Here is a 7493-nt window from a genome sequence, read left to right as displayed (position 1 = left end):
CAGCGGAAGACGCTGTGGCGCCGTCAACATCAGCGCCGTCACAGAATGACAAAATGATGGAAGAACAGCAGCCGGCCAGAAAAAGTGAGCCCAATATCATTTTGACGAAGCCTCTAGACCCAGAAAGGGTACTGACAAGCTATCCATCTGATCCTGCAAATTGGGACCAAATTGACGACAGGATGCGTGAGTACTTTGCACGAAACCATCCCTGTCAAAATATTGGAGATTTCTCTGCATCGAAGAGGAAATATGGAGACATTAACCGAAGCTTAACTAAGGAACATTTCTTTAGAAAAAAGCTAAATGGAGAAACCCTGTCAAGAAAATGGTTAGTGTACTCACCGTCTACTGGCACTGTATTCTGTTACTGCTGCAAGTTGTTCAGTATAAGAGACAATCAATTTGTCACTGGATTTAATGACTGGAAAAACTGTGCTAATCGCTTGCATGAACATGAGAATTGTATGGATCATCGCACTGCTGTGCTGAGTCTATCATCACTTGGAAATAAAAATGCACGCATAGATTCAAACATAGTACAGCAACAGGAGTCTGAGAGGGCATAATGGCTCAACATTTTGAAACGTATAGTGGCAACTATTCAGTTTCTTTCTTCGCGAGGACTGCCCAGCCGGCCAGCTGAAGTAGAGGAGAGAAGTGCTCGCTTTGGGGCGTGTGGTTTGACCAGTGTTTGAAGGTAGATGGGTGCCGTTCCATTGATGGCCTTGAAGGCCAGTGCCGTCGTCTTGAATTAGTAGTCTCATACCCTTACACTTTCCTTCGTTCAGGCTGTTTTTCCTTAAGATTGGTTTATATATGTTTTCAGACACATTATACATTTTGTTGCAAACATTTATTTATTTTAACATAACATACAGGGCACTTGCTTTGTTTTACATATATACTTTATTTACTAGTGTTATTGTTATTGTATATTGTTCGGTCTGTTTGTTTGACCTCTCTCTCTTTTAGGGGCCCGAACTTTTTTATTTTGTTGTAATGATGATTTTTTTGGGGTAAAATAAAAAAACATTTTGGGAAATTCTCTTGTTACACTTCTTGTCTAACTGCTTGGTTGCTCCCAGAAAGCAACAGAAATAAAACAAAACTAAATGTTACGTAACGGGTCAGCCGTCCCCGCCTTTAAGGGTCTGGGGGCGAACCAGAGCGGTACTGACATCAATTGAAATAAATAATCATTCTCCACAGACAAAAGAACACTGGAAACTGAACAATAACAGCACAGAAATTCAATGCCTAATAATCTCAAAAGGTAATAATAAAAAAAAACTACAAAAAACAAAAAAACACTATTGACCCAGATTGTCCTCCCCTGCCAGCCCATTCTTGAGTCCCCCGGGCAAGTGCCCCTGCCCTGGTGCTCGGGACTAGAACGGTCATGCCGCTACCATCCTCCCTGCCTTTATTATCATTATTATAATCATTATTATTATTTGATGGTGGCGGATGTTAGTCGTAGTAATGGCAGAGATTTGGTTCTGTACGCAAGCACGCACATGCGCACACATAGTCAATGATACACCCGACAAGTGTAACTTTCTCTGTGTACATTTTTTTAGTTTTTTTTCCTGTCTCAACTTGAAATAACTGTCCTGTACATATCGTGTTGTTTTCACTGATGTCGTCCTGTCAATGTTGTTTTGTCATGCAATAAAAAAATAATAAATACATAAAATGACTGACTTTTTATTATTTATCATTGACATTAAATATTTTTTTTTTGGTCTGTTTTTCGGAGTAATTTTTTTTTTTTTCTGTTTTTCAGAGTAATTTATTTTGTCTTTCTGTTTTTCAGAGTAATTTTTTTCTGATTTTCTGAATAATTTTTTTCTGAGTTTAGACAGCATTTGAAACAATAGACGCATTCATTCCTTTGTGAAAGCTCGATAATGGAGGCCAACATGACCGACTTGTTTAGTTTGATCAAGTTCTACTTTGATCTGGGATTAAGACACTGGGAGATAGTCCTGTCTTTGAGTCATATAGATGGTATTACCATAAGTGTATCCACTTTACGCAGGCACCTGAGGACTTTGCGGTTGTTCAGAAGGAAAGCCCATTCAGATCTTCTAGACATAGCAATGTTTCTCCAAGATCAGTTGGACAGATACGGCATGCTCCACGGATACAAGATGATGCATTTGAAATGCATTCAGGCTGGCTACGTTGTGACTCAAGAGACGATCAGGAGACTGCTGAAAATATTGGATCCGCACGGTGTGCAGCTGAGGCGCCGGAATCGCCTTCGGCGGCGTATGTACAAGAATCCAGGCCCAAACTTTTTATGGCATGTAGACTCATATGATAAACTCAAACCGTACGGGATCTGCATCAATGGTGCAATAGATGGGTTTTCACGAATGATGATATGGCTACACGCTTACTCTACAAACAGTGATCCCAGGATAATCGCGCAATACTTCATTGATGAGGTGTCATCAAGGAATGGAACTGCTGCCCGAATTCGTTCGGACCTCGGAACCGAGAACTGTTACGTTGAACAGATGCAGATGTTCTTGAGGCACGATCATCTGGACAACTTTTCGCAAAGATGTTATCTGTATGGTTCGAGCAATCACAACCAACGAATAGAGAACTGGTGGGGCTTTTTAAGGAGGCAACACGCACAGTTCTGGATGAACCTGTTCCAAGATCTAAAAGACTCAGACTCCTTTTCTGGTGACTTCCTAGACAAAAGTCTCATTCAGTTCACATGTCTTGAAATAATAGAGGTAAGAACTACAATACGTTTATGTTGTTTTTTCCATAGTGCTATATTATGTCAGAATAATACTGTGACACCTGCTTAGTGGTTAAAGTATTTAGATGTTTTACTTCACCAAAAGCAGAAGTACCACCCGTTGTAGACGACGCTGAAGTTAGCCTCCGATTCGCCAGCTTCCGATTCGGCACTTAAGGAGAAAGTTAAGGGGAAATTAACGTAACGTGCAGTGCGACTGTTTGTACACTGATTGTCTGTTTTTTGTGACACTTCTTGATGTAAAAACATTTTAGACATTTTAGGTAAGACATTAACTTTGCCTGACACCCGCTATTGGATTCGTGAAACGTTTATTTTATTTGTGAAAATGCTAAAGGGGAGATTTCACCGTTTTTGTTTGATACCTACAGACCTCATTAGACCTGGTCCAGATCAAGAACCACTGTACCCAGACTTGTCAAATCTGGATTAGATTAATCTACAGGCCCTGAAGATTCATTCAGACACAGTTTCTGATCTGTGAAACCTTTATTCTATTAGTGAAAATGCAATAAAGGCAGATTTCTATTTATTTCTATTTGTGAAAATAAAGCATTTTCACAAATAGAAATAAAGGTTTCACAGATCAGAAACTGTTTTATAATGAATGTTTAGCCTCTGTAGGATAATCTAATCCAGATTTGAGAAGTCTGGGTAAAGTGTTTTTTTACCTGGACCAGGTCTAATGTGGTCTATATGCTGAGAAAACAGTGAAATCTGCCTTTATTGCATTTCCACAAATAGGATAAAGGTTTCACAGATCAGGAACTATGTTATAATGAATGTTTAGCCTCTGTAGATTAATCTAATTCAGATTTGACAAGTCTGGGTACAGTGGTTTTTGACCTGGACCAGGTCTAATGAGGTCTATATGATGAGAAAACGGTGAAATCTGCCTTTATTGAATTTTCACAAATAGAATAAAGGTTTCACAGATCAGAAACTGTGTCTGAATGAATCTTCAGGGCCTGTAGATTAATCTAATCCAGATTTGACAAGTCTGGGTACAGTGGTTCTTGATCTGGACCAGGTCTAATGAGGTCTGTAGGTATCAAACAAAAACGGTGAAATCTCCCCTTTAGCATTTTCACAAATAAAATAAACGTTTCACAAATCCAATAGCGGGTGTCAGGCAAAGTTAATGTCTTACCTAAAATGTCTAAAATGTTTTTACATCAAGAAGTGTCACAAAAAACAGCCAATCAGTGTACAAACAGTCACACTGCACGTGACGTTAATTCCCCCTTAACTTTCCCCTTAAGTGCCGAATCGGAAGCTGGCGAATCGGAGGCTAACTTCAGCGTCGTCCTGTGTAGTGGGTTAGTTTTAGTGTGGTACTAATATCATAGGTCTACTGATATTTGTGAAAAGAGCTCACTCCATTTAGGCTATATTCAAAACCTTACTAAAGTAAAAGGACAGTATTATCAGCAGTATATATTTAAAGTACTTAAAGTATGAAAAGTATAAAAATGCAATAAAATGTTCCCTATCAGTGTTTTGATGTTTTTAATTGCATGATACAGTTTACTATTGCAGATGTTTAAGTTGGAGCTGATTTAAACTACATTACTGGCTAGTTTATGGCATCATAATATCTACTGCAGTTGGTATAGCAAATGTGTGAACTGATTTTCTCACTTTCTGTTTTTATTTATATTTAGAGAGAACTGCAGGAAGTTGTTCACCTCTGGAACACTCACAGAATTCGCCCATGCAGAAATGCTGTGTCTCCATGTGGGCGCCCAGTGATGATGTACACCCTACCCCAACTTTTTGGTGCCAGAGAGTACCTGAAAGAGGTATCCCAACAAAAGATAGAAGCCTGCAGAGAGGAATGCCTTCAGAGAGGACCGTATCCCTGTGATGATACAATGTTTGACATTTGCTGCCTTGCCATGGCAGAAAACAGTCTTCATCCACCCACCTCTCCAGAGGAAGCCATTGAGCTTTACAAGTTCTTACGTGCTTACATACGAGCTCAAATTTAATGATCACAACCTGCTCGACTGGATAAAATGACTAGATATAAGCCTCCACATAAGGGTAGAAAATGTTATGGACCACGAATTTCACTGTACAGGGTATTGTGTTCAAACTGTAAATAACTGTGAACTCTTTACTGATGGACATCTCCCCTTTGTGCTTTGTATATCCTCTTTCTACTAATTATGGAAAAATGACACATCAAAAGAAGTGCTGGCAGTCCAATAGCTGCATATGAAATATTGCATCACGATGGCTCACATGTAGGAATACTGGTGCTGTAACCTTGATTATTTAGCTTCATCGTGTCAGAAAAAGCCTGAAAGAGCAACATGCAGGCTGCTATGGATATAACGGCAAAGTATTGCCATAAAGAGATGGAGGCATATGGGTCATGTGTGGCCTCCAACCCCTCAACATGGCAGCAACAGTGTCATGAACTGAAGCTGAAGGTTGCACAGTGCACATCATCACACCCAGTGATCCAGAAGATAAGGCAGGACTGTTCCATGGAGTTTGTGGAGTTTGAGCGCTGTCTGAGAGAAAACCAGGACACACCCTCCTCCAGCTCACCACATGTGGCTCGCTTTCTGGGCTGTGCAGTGACAGTGGACCTCAGTGGAGTGGCTACAAATCCAGAACCTCAGCCATCGTAGCATTCAGGCATCTTCTGTCACCTTCAGACAGCTCCCGCCTCCACAGCAGCACAGATCGGCTGGTTTCACATGATACTGTATGTACAGTGACTGATATTTGGTTTCCTCTGTGAGACTTAATGTGTAGGTGATGAATACAACAGTACTGCGCATTAATTATTACTGCATCGTCCTTTTACTCCTTATGTAAATGTTTCATGTGAAAATAGAATTAATCATTCCCTTACCCAAGGAAGTCTATTTTTACTGATTTGTATTAAACCAAAAAAATGGAAAATCTTGGATGCATTGTAAAAAGAGCAGCCTACAAAAAGGACAGTCATTATCTATTATAAATCAAACAGGTTATAATATCTTGTCCACAATGGTGTGTGCTGCATGTCAAATGTAGCTCTTACAGACACAATACCTGTTAATACCGAGCAGTGAAACCTTTTTCTCTTTTGATAGTTACTGTTTATTGTAGCATTTAGGAAATATACCTTCCTGTTTTATGTTTCTCTCATGAATTTGTCTCAATGTCATTTGCAGCCAAACAATTACATGTAACAAAATTTGGTTTAATATGTATGTATCTAAAATTAGTTGGTGATTATCATGTCATCTCTCAAACATATAAACAGTTCAGATCAACTATTCTTATGTATTTGAATGAAACGTCACTCTATAAATTTATGGTGAAATGCAGTTGGCATTAAACTTTCAGCAAATGAAGCATATCGTCTTTTATTAGGGCATGCGTCTTTCTTTGAGTTTACACACATTTGATTACTTTAACATTTCACAATACAAGCACCCCATAACAAAAGGAACATGTCCACTTTTAGGATTGTGGGTGGAAACATATCATGACTCAACAGTTAAGACACAATCTTTTTGAAGACAGCTGTACAAAGCAAGACAGCAACCTGTGATTGTATTTGTAAAAAAAACACCTCAAAGTACCTTTTAATGTACAGTAACAAGCAGATTCACAAACACTGTCAGTATTAACATCTGACATGAGGTAGAGGTTCAAATTCTATTATGATTTAACAGTGAAAATATGATGAAAGTATTTCTAATGTCCAAACATTCTCATCCTAGACTGATAACAAAAGTGTCTTAAATCAAAGTAAATTGTTAACTGTTTCTTGATATGATTGAAAAAAAATATCCAAAATAAAAAAATCAATCTGTGCTTATCACACAGCCCCTGAGCTAGTCACATATTCTTTTTACATGCTCTGATAACAAAAAATGTAAGTAGTAAGTCTGTGTAAGTTATTGTTTCTTGATACAATAAAACCAAAATCTTGAAATGCAATAAAAATAATTTTGCACTAATCACACAGCACCTGAGTTAATCACATTTTCTCCTTACATGCTCTATTCCACATTCACACAGTCTAAACCTATAACGTTGGCACTGATGGGGAAGAGAAAAATGTGTATGTGTTCATAAGTCACTTAGCCACTCTTATGCAATGTCCATTGCATACGTGTTGCTGGACAGTATAGCCTCCATTTCAGCTCGAAGCTCAGGATAGCTGTTGTAAGTTGATGGCAGCTCCATGGTTGGGCCACAAGTATGGGCAATTGGCCACCGCGCTAGCCCTTCCAAAGAGGTGAATGTGACTTGAATTTCTTTTACACAGACGACATCAGACCCAGTCAGAAATCTCATCAGCTTCCGGAGACCTATTTCATCCAATCCCCTTATGTACTGATGTAAAAATCGCAAACTTTGGTTCTCTGCTGAAGTACCTGGAGAAGCTGTTATCATCTTAATCACCTTTCGTGTTGTTGGTTTAATGTCCTCATACAGCTTCTTCATATCCTGTACACTGGGGAAAAACTTCCTGAGTATTGGTCCTGCAACCTCTGCAATATTATCCAGTGCATATTTTGGGTGCTGGATAATTTGCTTGTGGGCGACCTGGACAAGCACGGCTCTCAAGTTATTTTGTGTTGGTACTGTTCTTACTCCCATGCGATCCATAAGATCAAGAAGCTCTTCTTCATCATCGCCGACAACAGCCTCTTGCAAAGCAGTGGACAAGAGATCACGCTCAGACTGACTAAGA

Source organism: Eutrigla gurnardus, assembly GCF_963514095.1.
Source record: "Eutrigla gurnardus genome assembly, chromosome: 21".
In the NCBI taxonomy this organism is placed as follows: domain Eukaryota; kingdom Metazoa; phylum Chordata; class Actinopteri; order Perciformes; family Triglidae; genus Eutrigla; species Eutrigla gurnardus.
This window is presented reverse-complemented; position numbering follows the sequence as displayed.